Below are 22,382 nucleotides of genomic sequence, written 5' to 3' on the forward strand. Positions count from 1 at the left end.
GGGTTAAAATCCATTGCTGATGTAATAACCTGGTATACTGGATTTGTGTATAGGCCAAAAGTCCAGAGTTTGGTCAAGAAGTCAGAGGCCTAGCAATAGCTAAGAGAAAGCAGAATAAACAAAGATAACCTTGCTTTTGCTAAGATATGCCTGGTCAGCAAAATGCCAGATGTTGGGGGCAATAATTGTGTCTTATTCAAAGTTGCAAATAGAACAAAGAAGCCCTGTTTCTGTTGTGTTAGTTTATTCTGTAGGGAGATGTTCTTCCCACACATCCAACCTTGAGTTTATGAAAGGTTCAAGCATGTCAGTATAAGATATGGCCTCCTCCCACCTCCCTTTCCCAGGAACCAAAGCCTGCCTTAAATCACAAATAAGCAACTTGAAAGACAATCTTTATTGCCATATACTTTCACTGTTTCTTTGCCTTTACCCCTAGATATGTATCTGTTGGACAATCAAAGGAGCTGCTTCATTCCTATGGACCCCAAATTGAATCCAACATATATTCTATACTAATACATTTATTAAAGTACTAATTAAATGCTAAATGTTAATTTGTTAACATTGAGACCATGGCCGCAGACATTATGTAACCTTTTGACCATTGGCTACAGTGCTATCATGTCTTGCAGCTAGACCTATCCGGGGGTGTGGGATTGCCTACCCTGCCACTTTCCATGCCCATGGAAAATCCATATATTCCATTGTAATCAATTGATTGACAGTGTCTCTGAGCCTAATAAGCAAGGTGACACTCCATCAGTGCTGTACGTAATAAACTCCTACTCTTGACCTCTACACGGTGTGGATTTATGTCCTTCACTCCTAAATACTAATTATAAACAATATACACACAATATACACTTAGATCAGAGTTAACATACCTTTACTTAACATTTTTAAAAAAATGTTATAACAGCCTGAGATTAAAGGTCACCACAAATTTAAATCAGCAGGGGGCAGTCCAACAAATCAATTAAGAAATACAGTTTACAGTAGTAAATGAAACATATCTAACTTGCATTTACACTGCCACCACGTACCTCACCCTGGAGTGTGTCCTCCATTGGATTTCAGAGTTCTAAACACTAGCTTGCATGGTGCGCTTGGAGATCTTGAAGCTGGAGACAGAACTCTGTTGGTCCAGTGAATCAATCCAACCAAGGCAACAAGCTGCACAACCCCTCTGAAGATGGAAGTTGCATTAACCAGATGTCAGCAACCCTGGTTTCTGATTTGATGAGAAGGCCACTCTTCCTCTTCTCAGACTCAGACAACCTCTTAAAGTCTCTTTCCTGTCCCCCTTCCCTTGCAAGTACTTTCCCAAACAAGGGTGGTGTTTACTCACCCTGCCTTCGCTGCAGGCCCAGTTCAGTCAGCTCTAGGCACAGCAACAATCAATGCCCTGGCTCCAGTGAAGCCACCAACCACCTACAAGACTCCTTGCTCGATCAAAGCCCCAGCCAGCTCTCAGCAGCAGCATCTGGCTTCCTAGCAGCTGTTAGCATCAGCTCCTGATATGGACAGAGCTTCACACAAGCAAGCTCAGTTCTCCCCAAAATGGAGCCCACTGCATGCACCTCCTGCATTCCCTGGGAGAGGAAGACTCTCCCTTCCCTAGGACATCATGGGAGTTGTAGTCTTCGAGGCAGGATTGTAGCACACAGGATCATCCCAATGGCAACCCTCCCAATAAAGGTCAGAGGCCCCTTGAGTAAAGGGGGCCTACACAGGTAAATCAGTACAGCGGAAATCAGAAGAAAAAAAAAAAACTTCTGTGCATTGGGTAAAACAAAAATGTGTCACCCTCCAGAATCCACACTGCACAAGTGGCTAGGGAGAGGAGATTATGAGGTGAAAAAACAGTGGAAGATGCCATTATATGAGAAAGCCAAATCATCACCTCTCCCACCAATGTCTCTATGGAGACCTTCTATCGCGGCCAGAGTGCACCACTTAAATAAGCAGTGAAGGGTCCTTTAACAAAATGGGAGAAAATCTTTATTAGTTGCTTTTGTACGGAACCTAGCACACAGGGTTCCAATTCTGATGGGGCTACCAAATTATTAATTATTATTAATAATAATAATGATCTACAGCTCAGCCTAACCTTCTTGTGCCAGCCTCTGCAAAATGTGTAGAATGATTAGGGCTGGTAGAACTATTCATTAATAATATCTGATATAATCTTAGCCCCCTTTTCATTCGGCAAATCATTTATGAACCTGTCTTCTTTTCTTCTTGTGAAGTCATTGTTCATAAAAATTCAACCAATAGTCTGAATAAATAATATTAATCTTGTGGGCTGCTGGCTTCAGCTACTCACTATTTGTGTTGCATGTCTGGTTGCCAAAGGTACATAGTATGGTACTGTTTCCTGACTGGGGAAATGATGGTTATGAAACCGGGGAATAACAAAAGGCAAATAATGGATAATGAGTGTTGGGTGCAAATTTTTGGACAATCCATTTTTTTGTACTAAACTGCATTCAACTTTTGGGATGTGTGATTATATCGTAACTGTGAGTCACAGAAAGCAAACAATATGGTCCATGAATTGCATTCAGGGCTTTTCTTACTGAAAATATCTCATGTACACACACACACACACACGTAAAACAACACGAATTTCACACGGTTGAAAGAGTCTATCTAACTACTTATGCCTCACTTCCGCAATAAAATTAAGCAAGGACTTTAAATTAAGCATGTGCTTAAGTGCTTCACGGAATAGGAACTGGATGCTGAGTCAAGGCTTACATTCCCATTTATGAACTCTCCAGGCTTGATACTCTTCTGGCTTACACAAGATTTACACTGCTGTAACTACATTGATTCCATGAAGCTACTATTGATTTGCCCCAGTGTAAGTGAGATCATAAACATACCATATATTGCCATAAATTCTCATTAATATCTGGCCATGCATCTTTTATCACTTGATTAATTTTAATTTATTATGTCTTTATTAGATGAATGTATCTTCCCCTCTCTCCCCCGACTATTCCTTTGATCTTGTTAAAAAAGAAAAAATAAACTTTTGAACTTAAAAAAAAGAAATCCCAATCTAATTGGTTTTGTCCATCTCTGCCGCTGCTATTGACTTTAGTGATCATGAGACATAATTATGAGTCTAATTAAAATTGTAAATAAATAAACACTCTATATCGAAAGTCAAATTATAATAATGTGATTTTTTTTTACTGAAGTAGGGCAAATACACAGCACACTGAACCTTTGCATGAATTATACATGAGACTTTATGGATGACTTACCTTAATTTGAACAACCCAGACAATAAAGAAAAAATCTGTAACTAGATTTCTGCAGAGGAAAAAGAAGCAAGAATCAGATTTGTGATCACTCTTTTTGACACTGACATCCCTGCTTTGTAATCATGCTAAAAATGCTTTTGTAAACAAAGCTGTTTCTGTTTTGTTGTCCTCCTTCATGTTAACTAAACCTTGGGTTTTTTCTCTTTGTTTTCATTATAGTATTTTTATGCCAGACTCTTTGTAAGCTGCTTTAAGAAAAAGTCATTCTCTTTAATGGCAAACTGTAAAGCCATTGTGGAAACAACAAATAAAATGTGTAGAATCATGAATCCTGAAGACAAAGCACCAGAGATATGTTCAGATCTAAAAATTGCTGATCATGCAGAAAAAAGGAGTCATTTTGACAGTCATTTCACTGCTAGAATTTTTGGCTTCAATGTGCAAAGCATTAAGGACCACATTTTATCATGGGCTGCCTCACTTTTGATGGTGCATTTGCACCTTCATTTTTTCAGCTCCAGTTGCATCACAAACACCCCAAAATTATCTTGATTCCAAAGGGTAGGATGTACTTTCTGGGAGACCTAAATCCAGATCTCCAGTGCTTGAGATATGCTCAGGAAAACAATGAGCGAGGAAGCTACACAAATACTTGCACGCAGGGGCGCCAGAATGCAGGGGCCAGGGGGCCATAACCCCATCACTTTTAAAAGTGAGAGGGTTATGCCCTCCCACTTTTTACTGGCTGTAAGGGAGAGCCAGGGGAGGGGAGGAGTGGAGCAAGCAGGGGGCGGGGACTTGCAGGGGAAGAGGAGTGGGAACATGGGTGGGAGGTATGGGGGGCAGGAACATGGTTCAGAGGCTGGTGGCCCCCCACTTTTAGGGAGCTTCCATTCCTCCTGCTTACATGGCCCCTGTGAGAGGAAAAGGAAGGTAGCTTCCCAGGGCTAATGGTATTGTTAGGGCAGGAGTTACCAGGTAGTACTGTTACACAGTCTTACACTCTTTTTACGTGTATGAACAAGGTACAGTTTTCAGTGAACAGTGTATAGTTTAAAACAAATAAAGGGAAGTATTATTTCACACAATGCACAGTCAACCTGTGGAACTCCTTGGCAGAGGATGTTGTGAAGGCCAAGACTTTAACAGGGTTAAAAAAATAACTAGATAAATCCATGGAGGATAGGTCCATCAATGGCTATTAGCCAGGATGGGCAAGGGATGGTGTCCCTAGCCTCTGTTTGCCAGAAGCTGGGAATGGGCAACAGGGCATGGATCACTTGATGATTCCCTGTTCTGTTCATTCCCTCTGGGGTACCTGGCAATGGCCACTGTTGGAAGACAGGACACTGGGCTAGAGGGATCTTTGCCCAGTATGGCCGTTCTTATGTTTTTATGTTCCTCAAAAAAATGCCTGTTGTTTAGTTTTGTGATATGGCTTCTTTTTGGGTGAGCTGGGTCAAGCAGCAAGAGAGTTTGTGTTCTGCCTTAATCTCTCTAACTAAAGTCAAATCTTGAGGCTTCTTCGAAACCAGACACTGGTGTTTAGATTGAGATTAAGGGAATAGGATATTGACTATGTACTGTTTGTGACCACCTCTGTTCCAGGACTAGGGTACATAGTGAAATAAAACAAGGTAAACTAAGAATGTACCCAGACGCCCCAGTACTAATTTCTTCTCCAACAGAAAACCTAGCTCACTTTGTGGGGGAATATAAAGGTCAAGTTATGAGGTCAAGTTCACTTTCAAGGCACTCTGTGCCCTATCTCCGCTCTGCCTATCAATCTCAACTGTTGAGAGGTCAACCCCCAACTCTGATTGGCTCATAATGCCAACTTCCATCACCTACTTGTTAAATTTTCAAACAAGCATGCTCTTGCATTCTCCCATGCTGCCCCTCATGCATGGGAGGAGCCTCCCATAAACATTCATTAAACCAACTCATTATCCTCCTCAAAACTCTCCTTTGTTGTGATGCTTATAAAAAAGCTTGAGTATGGTTGATTGGTGTGCTGTGACCATTTTTGATCATGTTGACCTGTATTGTTTCCTTGTACTCCCTCCCACATTCTGACTCTCTCCTGAAGTTTGCGGTGGTGGGTGGTAAGCACAACAGATCCCTCTTGGGGAGCAGAGAGATCATCACAGAACAGAGACAGAGAACCACCCAGGGACCAACCCCACAGGGAGGGAGTAGACTCCCCTGAGTCAGTTCGCTAGACTCGGGGAAAGGTGACAGGGAGACAGAGATAGGTCACTCCCGGTGGGGTTGCCTGTTGAGGAGACCACACTATTTGAAAGACTATGTAACCAGCTGAGTGTGTGGTAAACACAAGACTCCAACTCTGCTATATGATATCAACCTCTAGACAAAGGGACATGGAGTGGATGTCTGGGCACCAATTATTTGTGTTTAATGTTTGTATTAAAATGTTTGTATAACAGGGAAAATGTATCATCTTCAGTGGACCCGTATGGTGAGTTGCCTGCCTGGTGTGAAGGCTGCAGATCTCTCAAGGCATCTAGATAGACTTCTGTGTAGTGCTGGGGAGGAGCCGGTGGTCGTGGTACATGTGGGTACCAATGACATAGGGAAGGGTAGGAGAGACATCCTGGAGGCCAAATTTAGGCTGCTAGGAAAGAGTCTGAAATCCAGGACCTCTGTGGTGGCATTCTCAGAAATGCTACCAGTTCCACGCACAGGGCCAGGTGGGCAGGCAGAGCTTCAGAGTCTCCATGAATGGATGAGACGATGGTGTAGAGAGGAGGGGTTTAGATTTCTTAGGAACTGGGGAAACTTTTGGGTTAGGGGGAGCCTATACAGGAAGGATGGGCTTCACCTAAACCAAAGTGGAGCACTTCACATTAAAAAGGTTGCAGAGCAGTTTTTAAACTGAGAGATGAGGGTGGGGGGGAAGAGCCGATTGCTGCAGAGGCGCACGTGGATCGGATGGAGACTTCTCTTAGAGGAGAGTCTATTGATAGAGATTCTCTAGGTTTTAGTCAGGAGGAGAGGATGGAAGAGGATAAAGTGTGGGCCGGATCAGATGAGAAACATTCACATAAAGAAACTGACACATCAGAAAAGGGTAGACAAATAAACAGTGACAAGTTATTAAAGTGCTTGTACACAAATGCTAGAAGTCTAAATAATAAGATGGGTGAACTAGAGTGCCTCGTGTTAAAGGAAGATATTGATATAATAGGCATCACAGAAACCTGGTGGAGTGAGGACAATCAATGGGACACAATCATTTTGGGGTACCAAATATATCAGAAGGGCAGGACAGGTCATGCGGGGGGGGGCAGGGAGTGGCACTATATGTGAAAGAAAATGTAGACTCAAATGAAATAAAAATCTTAAATGAATCCACATGTTCCATAGAATCTCTATGGATAGTAATTCCATACTCTAATAAGAATATAACAGTAGGGATCTATTATCGACCACCTGACCAAGACAGTGATAGTGACGATGAAATGCTAAGGGAGATTAGAGGGGCTATCAAAATAAAGAACTCAGTAATAGTGGGAGATTTCAATTATCCCCATATTGACTGGGTCCATGTCACCTCAGGATGAAATGCAGAGACAAAATTTCTCTACACTTTAAACGACTACTTCTTGGAGCAGCTGGTACAGGAACCCACAAGGGGAGAGGCAACTCTCGATCTAGTCCTGAGTGGAGCGCAAGATCTGGTCCAAGAGGTAACTATAGCAGGACTGCTTGGAAATAGTGACCATAATATAATAACATTTAACATTCCTGTGGTGAGAAGAACACCTCAGCAGCCCAACACTGTGGCATTTAATTTCAGAAAGGGGAACTATGCAAAAATGAAGAGGTTACTTAAACAGAAATTAAAAGGTACCGTGACTAGAGTGAAACCCCTGAAAGCTGCATGGACACTTTTCCAAGACGCTATAATAGAGGCTCAACTTAAATGTATACTCCAAAATAAAAAAACACAGTAAAAGAACTAAAAAAGAGCCACCGTGGCTTAACAACCATGTAAAAGAAGCAGTGAGAGATAAAAAGGTATCTTTTAAAAAGTGGAAGTCAAATCCTAGTGAGGTAAATAGAAAGGAGCATAAACACTGCCAAATTAAGTGTAAAAATGTAATAAGAAAAGCCAAAAAGGAGTTTGAAGAACAGCTAGCCAAAACCTCAAAAGGTAATAACAAAATGTTTTTTAAGTACATCAGAAGCAGGAAGCCTGCTAAACAACCAGTGGGGCTCCTGGACGATCAAGATACACAAGGAGCACTTAAAGACGATAAAGTCATCACAGAGAAACTAAATGAATTCTTTGCTTCAGTCTTCACGGCTGAGGATGTTAGGGAGATTCCCAAACCTGAGCCGTCTTTTGTAGGTGACAAATCTGAGGAATTGTCACAGATTGAAGTGTCACTAGAGGAGGTTTTGGAATTAATTGAGAAACTTAACAGTAGCAAGTCACCAGGACCAGATGGCATTCACCCAAGAGTTCTGAAAGAACTCAAATGTGAAATTGCAGAACTATTAACTATGGTTTGTAACCTGTCCTTCAAATCAGCTACTGTACCCAATGACTGGAAGAGAGCTAATGTAAACACCAATATTTAAGAAGGGCTCTAGAGGTGATCCTGGCAATTACAGACCGGTAAGTCTAACATCAGTACCAGGCAAATTAGTTGAAACAATAGTAAAGAATAAACTTGTCAGACACATAGAAGAATATAAATTGTTGCGCAAAAGTCAACATTGCTTCTGTAAAGGGAAATCATGTCTTACTAATCTATTAGAGTTCTTTGAGGGGATCAACAAACATTGGACAAAGGGGATCCAGTGGACACAGTGTACTTAGATTTCCAGACAGCCTTTGACAAGGTCCCTCACCAAAGGCTCTTACGTAAATTAAGTTGTCATGGGATAAGAGGGAAGATCCTTTCATTGATTGAGAACTGGTTAAAAGACAGGGAACAAAGGGTAGGAATAAATGGTAAATTTTCAGAATGGAACGGGGTAACTAGTGGTGTTCCCCAAGGGTCAGTGCTAGGAACAATCCTATTCAACTTATTCATAAATGATCTGGAGAAAGGGGTAAACAGTGAGGTGGCAAAGTTTGCAGATGATACTAAACTGCTCAAGACAGTTAAGACCAAAGCAGACTGTGAAGAACTTCAAAAAGATCTCACAAAACTAAGTGATTGGGCAACAAAATGGCAAATGAAATTTAATGTGGATAAATGTAAAGTAATGCACATTGGAAAAAATAACCCCAACTATACATACAATATGATGGGGGCTAATTTAGCTACAACTAATCAGGAGAAAGATCTTGTAGTCATCATGGATAGTTCTCTGAAGACATCCACGCAGTGTGCCGAGGCAGTCAAAAAAACAAACGGGATGTTAGGAATCATTAAAAAAGGGATAGAGAATAAGACGGATAATATCTTATTGCCCTTAAATCTATGGTATGCCCACATCTTGAATACTGCATACAGATGTGGTCCTCTCATCTCAAAAAAGATGTACTGGCATTAGAAAACGTTCAGAAAAGGGCAACTAAAATGATTAGGGGTTTGGAACAGGGCCCATATGAGGAGAGATTAAAGAGGCAGGACTTTTCAACTTGAAAAAGAGGGCATTAATGGGGGATATGATAGAGGTATATAAAACCATGAGTTGTGTGGAGAAAGTGAATAAGGAAAAGTTATTTACTTCTTCCCATAATATAAGAACTAGGGGTCACCAATTGAAATTAATGGGAAGCAGGTTTAAATCAAATAAAAGGAAGTTCTTCTTCACTCAACACACAGTTAACCTGTGGAACTCCTTGCCTGAGGAGGTTGTGAAGGCTAGGACTATAACAGGGTTTAAAAGAGAACTGGATAAATTCATGGAGGTTAAATCCATTAATGGCTATTAGCCAGGATGGGTAAGGAATGGTGTCCCTAGGCTCTGTTTGTCAGAGGATGGAGAAGGATGGCAGGAAAGAGATCACTTGATCATTACCTGTTAGGTTCACTCCCTCTGGGGCACCTGGCATTGGCCACTGTCGGTAGACAGGATACTGGGCTGGAGGGACCTTTGGTCTGACCCAGTATGGCCATTCTTATGTTCTTATGGAACTGGAGTCAGAAGGCCAAGTCCTCTGGAGGGGCTGTTATTGATGGGACACCAAGAAAAACAGGGAATGTGCCAATTGATCCTGGAAGCTACACAACCACAGGGACAGTGCAGTGCCTGGGATTTAATGAAGTTGCATTTGTTCAACTTAACCTGCATTCAGCTTCACTCTTTGCTAATGAAACAATTCCCACAAGATATCACTGTTTGAAGCAATGCTGGCATATTTTTGGCTTCTTGCAAGGTTGTGGAATACTTTCTCTCTTTTTGTATAGACAATTTAATTTATAATGAAGGCTCGGTGAGTTTCCCCTCCTCTGTGCTGGATAATCCTCATTCTTCAGTTCTAGCACACTTTGTGCTGAGCCTGATTTGAATTTTTTATATAGGCAAATTCCAAACCACGCTAGGTCACTTTCTGCAGGTGCTCTGGGTGACATGTAAGAAAACATTGTCCTCTACTTTTTCTGCACCTGCATGCATCCCTTTTGCAAGTCAAATTTACAACCTTAGAGGCAAACATCATTAAGTTCTTATACCAGACAGATAATGTAAAGCTTTCTCAGCTTAAAATTCCCCAAACCTAATCCAAAATTTGTATGCATATCTAGCTTTTTGAATACATTTGTAATTACAGCTGCCTCTCTGGACTGCAGTATTTTTGTCCAGTTATTTATTAAAGATGAAACATCAGCAGGTGAATGGCTTGGACTGAGATTTGAACAGCACTGATTAGGCCAGGTGGCTTTGAGTTGGGAGGGTGTCAGGGAATCATATATGAATTAGAACTCACCAAAATTCCACAATTGATGTGAAGCAAGCAAGCGAAACACATACACCCCCCACCATCATGTACGGATAAGGGCATCAGATAATGAACTTCAGGACTATTGAGAATACTACCAAGATTTGTTCATTTCAATTTTGGTGACTGCCCTCAACTGAAATTTGGATGAACAAGTATATATTGTTCCATTCATCCCACTATTCATAGTTGCACTGGTTGGAATTAGGACGTTCCATTGCTCCACCACTGTTCAGGTACTCCAGTTCCTCCCATCCAAGGCTGGAAGAAGATTCAAGATTCCTGGCCTGGGACAGCATTACCCTCACTGGATTGCTGTGGAGAGCACGAGAAAATCATTGTTTCCCCCCCAATCCATGGAGGAGCAAGAAAGGAAAAATCTCAACCCATACTAGGCCCCAGGGGACCTGGGGAAGAAGACACATCAAGTTGTACAAAGATGGGATAAAGATATGTGTCATTCACAACCAGTTATAATCCTCTTTGTGCACCATTACTAAAGCGCTAGTGACTGGTGAACCTGAAAGCCTGGCATTACATTTGTCTCAGATAAGCACCTAAGAGTTTGGATGCATATCTGATACTCCCCCCACCCCCTTGTAGTCTGACCTCCTTTGTAACAAAGGCCACAGAACTTCACTGAATTAATTCCTGTTTGAACCAGAGCATAGCTTTAAAAACAATCCAATTTGATTTAAAAATTGCCAGTGATGGAGAATCCACCACAACCCTTGGTAAATTGTTCCAATGGTTAATTACTGTCACTGTTAATTTGCACGTTATTTCTAGTCTGAATTTGTGAAGCTTCAACTTCCAACCATTGGATCTTGTTATACCTTTGTCTGCTACACTGAAGAGCCTTTTATCATCATTTATTTGTTCCCCAGGCAGGCACTTAAAGACTACAATCGAGACTCCCCTTAATATTGTCTTTTGTTAATCTCAACAGATTGAGTTTTGAGATTTCAATTATTTCAGTCCAGTTTAATGCCAGTGTGAATTTGACCCATTATATTTCATTATATTTCATCATACAGTTTTTCTTTCTTTGACTGGAGTTGGACTTGACTTTGGTATATATGCACAACCATTGTTTATTAGTGTTATTATTATTTGTTTTATGTTAGGGCTTGTTAGGATATAGATATTCAGGCCTGTCTGCAAAGGCCTGTACTTTAAGAATTTAGGTCTATTCTTATCACTTGGCTAGATAGAGGTATAAAAGAAAGAATCAAAATCACTGTCTGCCAGTAGGTCCTTCTCTTACTGTGACAGTCTGAGGCCCTGTTCTTAGGCTAAGGCCTTTGGCTAAGCGACAGAGGCAACCATAAGTCGGGAAGCGAATGGTCACATCCTCACATTCCAAACTAGTCACATTGAAATAAGGTGCTATTGGGCTGTTAGGAATACAATCATGTCCTGATAATGCCTATCCCCTCCAGAGAAAGGGAAGAGCCTAGAAGATGTAAAAGGAAACTTAGTTTGATAGCATCCTGTCTGGCAAGAACTCACTTATCAATAGCTGGGATGTGAAATCCTCACTTCTGTATTGTTTTGTCATTATAGTTCCCACTTTGCTATTGTTTGTCTGTATAATCTCTGTCTGGTTCTGTGATTGTTTCTGTCTGCTGTATAATTAATTTTGCTGGGTGTAAACTAATTAAGGTGGTGGGATATAATTGATTAAATAATCATGTTACAATATGTTAGGATTGGTTAGTTAAATTTCAGGAAAATAATAGGTTAAGGTATAGCTGAGCACAACTCAAGTTTTTCTATATAGTCTGCAGTCAATCAGGAAGTGTGTGTGTGTGTGTGGGGGGGAAATGGGAACAGGGAATGGGGGTGAGGAAATTGGAATCATGTTTAGCTAAGGGGGGGAATGGGAACAGGGACACAGGTAAGGCTCTGTGGTGTCAGAGCTGGGAAGGGGGACACTAAGGAAGGAAACTGGAATCATGCTTGCTGGAAGTTTACCCCAATAAACATTGAATTGTTTGCACCTTTGGACTTCGGGTTGCTCTCTGTTCATGCGAGAAGGACCAGGGAAGTAAGTGGGGGAAGGAATAAGCCCCCTAACAGGGCTCACATACACTAGGTGATGTGCCACAAACACACAGAAATTCCTGGTTCCTGCTCTTGAAGACCGTAAACTATTATTTGTCCACCTAAAAACCGGTGGATTTTTGTTTGCAGATATACCAGCCTCCATTACTATTTTCCATAAATAAAAATATTAATTGATTGGAATATCTTGAAATACCACCACTTTCTTCTTGCATGGAGCTGTGGAACCCACAGGCTATGGCACATGTTCAATCTACCCATCCATTGTACAATGCCTTCTTTGAAGGTTGAGTGCCCTCGTCATACTGGGTGTCACAGTGTGTTACCTGCTTCATTGAAAAAGGAATATTAAAAATGATGTCTCTGGTCAGCTTTAGTTCTATAAGTGGGTGGAAAGAAAGGGGGAGGGGCCAGAGAGTCGATTTTTTTTTCAAAGCCAGTTCCTCTATCACCACTAGACACCAGAGAGAAACCACATTTTTTTGCATTTTCATTTCCCCCATATGCGGTTAGCTAACTTTATGTTTCTCAACCTCATTAAGCTTGTATTTGAGCTGACTGTCTTGAGGAATATAGCAGCTCAGAATTAATGATGGCATATTGCTTAAAAAAGAAAGCAGACATATTGTTAATGATGACATATTGCTGAAAACCGTACTACCGTTTGTAAGACTGCTGAAAATTTGAAATCTACAGTACGGCTTCAATAATTGGAGAGGGCCAAGTTCAATCCCATGCAGGTCCACTCTGAGCTGCTCTGGGAGGCTCTGTTTCCACTGTTATCATATCTAATATGCATCATTACTTTTTGCATGCTAAGCTTCAGTATCTAATGGGGCATTGTGATAACCAGCCAGAATTGCAAGGAGATGCAGCTTCCTCTTTTCCCTTCAAATTGAATTTAGCTACGGAAGAGGTTAGAACAAAGACAGAGAATATCTACCTACCAAATCCACCCCAGAACGTTTATGCAACAAATATCTGGTCAGGAATAATATGAAGGACAGTGAAGCCCCCGCAGCAGCAGAGAAGGGGTTAAGGAGAGCCTTTGGGCCCCGCTAGCCCTACACTGCTACACCTGGAGGGGGAATAAAAGGAGAGAGCCTGGCTCAGTTTGGGGCTAACTGGCCAGGAAGGAGGGAAGGCTCTGCTTGCCATGTTGCGGAGACGGACCTGCTAGCTGGAGCAGTCACCGGGGAGGAACAGTGAGACCTCAAAGAGCAAACTCCGCTTGAAACAGAAACTGTTTGGGAACCAAGCCCAAAGGGGTCTTAGTCCATTACTGGAGCTCATCACTGTCTCCATGAGGGCTTTCATATCTCTCTGGTTTCATACCTAGTGAGAATGTTGGTCATTGGGCCCTGCTCCCTTCATATTTCTTCCAAGTCCAAGCTGAGCTGTAAGAGAGAAGCATAATCTACCACAGCAAGTGGAATAATCTCAGCTTTCTCATCTCACTTATGAATTTGCAGGTAACTGCTCCCTTGGACTAAGCCTGGGAAGCCTTAACAAAACAGATGTAAACCAGGAAACATCAGTAGGAGAAACACCAGGGATTTTGGTGTTTCTTTATTCAGGGGAAAGCTTTCTAGACTATTTTGGTCCTCACAGATTTCATTCATTTTAGTCTTTTGGAAGAAAGAGAAACATCTTTCTGGGCATTCAGTTTTCTGGAAGAGGTCAGGTGTTCCCATGTACAACGGCCCATGAACTATCCCTATGCTCATCTGCCAGAGAAGAACAAATAAGTAGCCAGTTCAATGACTGTCACCTGAGGACCTCTCTGACAATATATTCATTGCTGTCGTCTTTCCTCGAAGCTTACTTTTTAAATACTATAGGTCACATGTCCCCATTGGTACATGCTTACTTCTCCTATTGTTATCTTGTTGCATACCTGTATCTGGGGTCATATGGGCCCCATAGTAACTGTATTTTTACCATCATATATTGTATACCAGAATGTTTTACTGCTTCTTATAACATTATTATGATTGCTGCTTTGTGCTCTGCAATACTCAGGAAAAGACAAGGGGTAAAACCTTCCCAAAAGCCTAGATACCTTTGAGGATGTGGGCGTAAGTGACTTATGAGCCAAAGTCCCATTGACTTTCTATGAGATTTAAGGACCTAAGCAATTTTTTAAAAATATGGGATTTAGGCACTTTTGAAATTTTACCCCAAGGTCTTTGTCTCAATTAATTTAACCTGAGGCCCATATCCTGCATCAGTTAAAGTCAGTTTCAAGACTAACACCATCTTCATCCTTATCTGCATGAATTTAAAAGTGCACCCTCACCATGATATGCCTTGCCACCTCTTATCATTTACTCCTCAGGGAGAGCAGTGTCAAGCCACAAATTATCCAAGCAATACAACTGGGACACCATGTGTTCTGAACAGGACCAAATTATATCAACTCTAAGGCTCTCCATTCAAAAATGCACTTAAGCACACGCTTAACTTGAATTGTGAGAGTAACCATATTCAAGTCAAGCTGAGTTAAGCATGTCCTTAAATATAATATGCTCAAGTGCTTTGTTTAAATGGGCCCTACAGGCAGTGAAAATTTGCTGTCAGGGCCCATTTCAAAACCCACTGAAGCCAATGGGAGACTTTCCATTGATTTTGATGGCCTTGAGTCCGATCTCAATAGTGGTGTGGTGTCTGATTTACTGTCCTACTGAAGTAAATGGAAAAAAAAATGACACTGGATTCCTTGGTAAATGAAGAGATTTAGTGGAAGAAGAGAAGTCAAATGAGGAGACAGTGTTCATTTGGTGCTCAAAGAGGGACAGGAATTTTAAGCACAAGAAGCAACGCAGAGGAAGGTCTGAATATGAGAGTAGGAGATGGACATATAAAGGGAGTTAGAAAGTCTTGGAAGCAAGTAAATAGCAAGAATAGGAGAAAGAGAAAATGGGAACTCTGATGGGAGTGGGGACAAAGACCTGCAGAGACATGAGAAGAAGCTTGAACTTCATATGAAAGATCTCATGTACTTCTAATATCATTGCACATTGTTTTTGTTTCTTATGGACTGTGCTGTCTTACATGCTGAAAAATCTTCAATCAACAAAACAAATGAAGAAAAGAAAGGTCTCAGACTCCCGAGTCTTTTAATAACAGACCTTGTCCCCCCAGCTTCATTTTACCATTTACAAGTGACTGTTTCCTTGATGAAGAGCCGGTGGTTACCTAATCAGTAGGGTTGCATGAGTACTGAAAAAGGTCAGCACAGCCAGGTAAATTCCACCCACTCCCCCTTTCTTCCTTTGTTTCCCATTGCCAGGTAAGAGGCCGTTCGTGCTCTCTGAAAATGGCAGTCTGGCTGGGTGTGTGAAGAACAGTAATAATTATTATTAGGATTAGAAGCATCTTGGGTTTTGAGGCTTTTCATGTGATATCAAAGATTTGTTGCTATGGAGAGGTGAAATTAAGAAAAGGAACATTACTGCTGAACATCAGGAAAAATTAGTGAGATTTATTAGCTTGTCGAATAATCTCCCAAGGAAATGGAGAAAACCACATAGCTAGGGGCTTTTTACATGAAACTGGATCATTTCTTTACTGTGCTACAATGCTTTAATACTGTCTTCTATCTCCCCCTCTCTCTACTGTTGGGAAGCAGTCCCTATCAAAATTTCCTAACCACCACCATATCTTTGAAATCCATCTATAAAACCTACTTGTGCCTGGATGACTATAAGTCCTACTGCCAGCCCTTGGTTAAGTTAAGGACCACCTGTGACTACTAATTTATGCAAACACACCTGTGTCTTCTGTTACCATGCCCTCCTATTCCAATCCCTTCATTTGTTTCTGTTGCATACTGCCTAAATCCCAGACAGTGAGCTCTCTGGGGTAGGCCCTGTATACTTCCTCATAAAATAAGCCTTTAATACCAGCTTGGAATTCCTACGCACTACTGCAATAGAAATAATAATTAATAGGAACAGAAGAATTACTGTATGGAACAATCCTGCCCAGTGGGGAATAGTCTAGGACTATAACCTAATGCCTTTTTGCCACCCTTAGTTTCTATGATAATAAATGTTTCGTTATTTCTGTCTAGACCTAGGGGAGCCTAGAAAAATTGGAAGTACAGAGTATGTGGAATTCCAAATATACAGCAGAGAGGTGGGGTTTTCTAAAGGGCTCCATGTTAGCCCAAATCTGCTCACATCAAGCTCAATGGCAAAACTACCACTGACTTCAAGGGGAGCAGAGACAGACTTTGCATCTAACTCGGTGTCTCCTGTCCCTTAAGCCTGTGTAGATGATACATTAAGGCAGTTGTTCTCAACCTTTTTTCAATTGTGGACCCCTAAATGGAGGCGCAGATCTCTTTGGAAATCTTAGACATGGTCTGTGGACCCTCCAGGGTCTGTGGAGCACAGGCTGAGAACCACTGCATTAGGAAACCCATATTCATATTTTAATAAATACTTTATAAAGTGTTCAGTGGGTCTATTTCTACATCTGTATCCCATGACATGACAACAAACATGCCTCAGACCTAGTTTCACATTTCCAAGTTAATCAAACATGCATCAGTGGCCTGATTTGGATCTCAAACTGGGTGATGTTTCAGTTCCACCAGAGGAGTCCCTCAAAAGACAAGTACTGTACTTAAAATGGTGCCCTAGGAGCTACTGTACTCTGGCTGAGGAATGTGGTAAGCTATTGTGAGCCCTAAATTATAAAGACACTGACCAGGTTCAGAGGAGCAGCCGTGTTAGTCTGTATTCGCCGTGTTAGTCTCTAAGGTGCCACAAGTACTCCTTTTCTTTTTGACCAGGTTCAGTTTGCAAGCCATGCATCACCATGTTCAACCAGGCTCCTTGTTCTCTAAGAACAGTTCAACCAGCCCCACTTCAAACTTGCAATAAAGACTAAGTGAGCCCATCCTGTGGGCAGGGTTTTCATGTCTTTTCCCTTTTAAGGGGCAAAGTATCAAACCTGGGGGGCCACACCATCTCCAAGTGCACCTTCTGAAAATGCACAAGCCATCTGCAAAACTGAGCACATAGGTGCGCGCTTACACACTGGACATCCAAATGCAGGCTTGGTATGTGCAGCAATACACACATAAAATGTTGGGGGTACACCTAATGCCCTAAAGGAGCTGTCAAAAAGTCAGAGGAGGAGCAACTGGAAATAAAAGTGATTTAATCTCTTGTGCTAAGCGGAAATGTTTGTCGCAGCCAGAACACAGGCTCATTCTACAGTCATACATAATGCAGTTTAAGGTGTGTCTCCAGCACAGATCAGGTACGTGTACAAATACTACCTTTGATCAAGTTATTTCATTTAAAACAGCCGTGCAACCATGGCGGCGTGGGCAGTGGCAAAGGCCAGCCCCCCAGGTATGTACCACTCCATTATCTTGCCAGGATCACTGGTAGGCCTATAATTATCTAGGCCATACCATTTACCCTTTTTTTAAATATTGGCACAATATTAGCTTTCTGCCAGTCTTTTGGAACTTCCCCCGTTTTCCAAGATGTCTGCTTGTTTGCACATTATAAATGTGATCAAGTCATGACCACTTCAACCTAAACTTCCGTTCATTTTTAGTTCTGTGAACAGTTCCTCTTTATCTGTCAAGACTAGGTCTAATGAAGAATCCCCCCATGCTGGCTGCAACACTTTCTGAGTCAGGAAATTGTCATCTCTCATGTTTAGAAATTCCAAGGATGCTTTAGTACTGGCAGCATGAGACCTCCAGCATGTGTCACTCAAATTGAAGTCCCCAATGAGACTGCAGCTTTTCCTCCTACACATTGTACATAAGGAGCCAGTCATCCTGTTCGCTAGTTTGATTTGGTCATCTATAGGTGACACCAGCTAATACCCCATCTTCTGTTTCGTCTGTAAGGACGCAGAGGAAAATAATCTTGAATCCTTATGGATCAGAGTTATCCGTAACTCAGAATCAGGTAATGCCATTTTTGACAGAGTGCCACTACCCCTCTCATTTTGCCTGCTTGATCCTTCCAAAATAGTTTATAGCCATTGAGTTTAACATGCCAATCATGTGACTCATCCCATCAGGTTTCAGTAATACCAATTAAATCGACTTTATGCTCATAAACGAGCAATTCCAATTCCACTTTGTTTGTTACCAAGGCTCCTAGCATTGGTGTATAGGCAATTAAATAATTTCCTCTCTTCATGTTCTTTGGTTCTTTGATTAATTTGGTTCACAACATCTTGATTTTTGGGCTGAGTGCTCATATCTTTCCTCTTTCGTCCCCTGTTTTTGTTCTTAGTTTAACACTTTATTGACTACTGAGAGCCAGCCCTCTCCCTGAAGACATTAGTTCCTTTTCTACTGAGGTGGCTGCCAGAGAGGCTGAGGACGCACACGGAGAGCAGGGTCCTTCAGGAATAGGCTGGCAGGAAGCTGCCTAGGTAACCAGACCTTCTGAAGAAGAGGACAACAGAGCAGGAGTCTGGGAAACAGCCTACAGGTAGGATACTCTCCAGGAAAGCAGTCGGGGATTGAGAGAAACTGATTCCAGCTACTTAATACAGGGTCCCTGAACTGGGAGTGGATGGGCCTTGGTTCTCCTACCACTGCCAGCAGAGGGGTCATTAAAGCGTGTGAAGCATTGGGGTCCAAACCCCAAGAGGCTGGAGCCCCTCAACTCTTTGCTAGTGTTACTGGCCCCCTGACTCATTAGACTCCTTACCACCCTGAGAGGGGAGAGACTATTAATGATCCAGCTGCAGGGCTGGAGTTATAATGAGGAACTGCCAGACAGAGCTAAACGTTGATTGGCCAAACAAAGGAGAACCTGAGACAGACTTGCCATAATACCCACTTAATCACAGGGGAGCAAGGGGAGTGCCACAAGCTGAAAGCAGTTCCCAGACACACTCCCAATAAACGGTGTAGATCTGTCACCCTCCCTCTGTTTTCTCACAGGAGGAATGAAAGAGTTCACAATGTGGATGTTTAAATTACCACCAATGCACATCAGAGGTAACACCTCACTGGGTCAGGTGGCATCTCTCAGAGCTATAGCTCCAGGCTCTGTAGAGATTCACATATAGTGGGGGAGTTTTCTGCTTTTCCCTTCGGCCTCGGTAATGCTGGTGTTGAGGATGGTTATAATTTCTTGAATGGTTAGCGTCCTTGCTCTGTACTTCTTCAGAAGCACCTGTCTTTTGGTTTCAGAGATGTAGCTAGAGAAGGGGTGGGGCAGTGGCGCGGCCTTGGGGCAGGGTGCGGGTTTGGGTTTGTGTGATTAGACAGTTGGCAACCCTAAGGGACTTGGGTCCACCAGGCTGTAGAATCAGTCTCTCTCTAGCCCAAGGGATGTCTAATTAATTATAAAAAGCAGAAAAGCTCCAACAGGGAAGTCTGAGAAAGCAGCAATTGTAAACAGCCAGAAGACTGATGGCCAGGGTGCTCACCTTAAAAGTGGTTGATGCAGGTTTAAATCTGTGCTTTTGGAAGATCTCCTCTTTGTCCTGATGTGGAAAGAGAATTAAAAAAAATATCTTAGCAAATTTTCACGGGATGAGAAAACCATTTCCTACCCAGCTCTGGGCTGGGCCTTTGGAGAGAAGGAAACAGGAGAATCTTTGTGTTGATCTGGCACTGGAGCAGGTGAGGGAGGGAGGTTAGCACTCAGAAGGGAACCGGCAAAATAGCTTGAGAGCTGTCACTGTTAAATATGCTTACTCATGTTTCTCAGCATGTCCCGGCATATCTTCCAGCGCTTGAAAGCCAGCCTCTCCATATGCTCCCAAACAATAATTTTCAAATGCAAGCTTACTCACCGGGCCAGGTTCCCCAAGCTCTCAGATCGCTCACAGTGTTTGCTTCATTTAAGGTGACATTTCATTAAACGACCAAGGGCAGAGCTTGTTTCTCCATAGCGTGCACGTGCGTGCATGTAATAGCTTGATGACTTGTTTAAAAAAAAAAGAAGAAGAAGAAGAAATTAGTTTTTACCTTTTCAGACGAGAATCTTTCTTCCAGACACCAGAACTGAAGTGGCATGAATAAAAGCCATGTGACTTAACAGCGGCTCTGCTGCTATCATTGAAATCCATAGCCACAAAACAAACTCCTACTCGATCCTATTCCAGTTGTGTCTGAGCCAAATGGATACATTGTTGTGGGGTTACTTAGAGAGGTGATATTATCTGGTTATCTAAGGTGACTGAAAAGTTTGAGGGTGATCACTGATATAACATTTAACCCCAGGAACTCAAAGTATTAAATGATCTTTGCATCCCCTCAGTGAGTAAAATAAGCAGCACTGGCCCTGTTTACATATAGAGAAATAGAGGCACAGAAATGTTAAGTGACTGTCCCAAGATTGCACAGCACATCACTGGCACAGCTAGAACTCAGAAGTCCATTCCCAACCATTATAACATATTTCCTCACCACTGACTTCATCAACCCTGAATGACCAATTGCTTTACCTGGCCACGTGGAGAGTGGGGGAAAAGCCACTTTTGGAGGAGTGTTCCCTCCAGGACCACAAAGGGTTTCCCATGGATCTGTTGTTACCTGGGGTTTTCTGAACTCAAAACTATGGTAACTCATCTTTGTTTTCCAGGTGGTTTCAGGATATAAATCAGTGGGGACCCAGCTTCTCTGTCTGATAAATGGTTGGTACACACAAGAGTGCTTTCATCCCAAAATCCATGTTTTTATTGATTCTAAAGCACACTTCTAAAATAACTATAATCTGGAGCACCCCAGATATAGTTACCCAAAGTCTGAGATGGTGTTGAGTGGTCAGCAGCAGGTTTCCTGTCTGTTAAACCCTACCCCAGGGCTTCTCTCCACCAGACAGACCTATCTCCTATGCAGTCTTCTCCCCAACTGAGCTCCCTCACTCTAATTAAAAGTTCACCTCATCTGGCCAGGAGATAATTAATTAAACACCCTGTAGGTGCAGAGCATGACTAATTGGGGTTCTTTCCCTTTCATTGCAGGTGACAGGGGTAAGCCTCATCACATTTACTATGTAGGGGAGTTAAGTGGCTCTGAGTTATTTCTCTGCAGAACATCAGTAAGAGATTCTACTTGCTTTCATCTTATGGCCTCTTGGAGAATGAGAGAAATCCCCTGTGTGATTTTGGAGGGCTTTCCTGTGTGGGAAAAACATCACCTATGTCTTGATTTATCCGTTACTTACTGGGGCTAATCCAACAGGAGGGACATAAATTACAATTATCATATCATAAAATTATCATACATGTGATGATAGAGTTCCCATTTGATTCCCTGTTGGCCATATTCCAATCCGCTTACTCACGTTGAGTAATGCCAGGCAAGTAGCACTACGGAAGTCAATGGATGCCATTCTGACTCGACTGAGGTCAATGGCAGAACTCCCATTGACTTCAACACAAGACTTCTTGCAGAATAAATGACTACTCAGGCTGAGTACGGATGACAAAATCCAGGACTGTGTGAACTACAAAAGGTAAAGGAAATATGCAAATTAGTTTTAATTAGAGCTGCACCAAAACACTAGTGCCCTCTCTCTCAATCTCTCTCTCTTTTGTATACATACAAAGAGAGAGAGAGAGAGAGAGAGAGAGAGAGAGAGAGCAAGCACAAATCACAATGGGCTACATCAATTTGGATCATACTTTGCTTTCAGTCACATCATTGGAAATCAGAACTCACTCCCCAAAGTCAGTGTAATTAATCTACATTTACACCAGTACAAGTAAGGGCAGAATTTGGTCTGTTGCATTTCTTATCAATATTATTGCTTATTAGTTTTACAGAAGGAGCTAGAGGTCCAACCAGCACTGGAGCCTCAGTCTTCTACACACAGCACAGAGAGTGAGAGATGGTCCTTGCCCTTAAGAGTGCATGGTTTAAATAGACAAGCCAGAGAAGAGCTGTAGGGGAAAGGGGAAACAGAGAGGCGGATGGCTTGTGCACAGCAGGGAATAGAACCCATGTCTCTGAGCTTCCAGTACACTAACCACTAGACTATGCACCCATTGTGTTAGCTCTGTAACTCCTTTATCTCAAAGGATAAGTGCACTCTACAAACACTGAACCCGCAGTACCCTTCCCTTCTGGAATGTAGCCACCATGGGCATAGATAGCAACAGCCAAATGA

The sequence above is a fragment of the Lepidochelys olivacea genome, assembly GCF_965140295.1.
Source record: "Lepidochelys olivacea isolate rLepOli2 genome assembly, chromosome: 2".
NCBI classification, from domain to species: domain Eukaryota; kingdom Metazoa; phylum Chordata; order Testudines; family Cheloniidae; genus Lepidochelys; species Lepidochelys olivacea.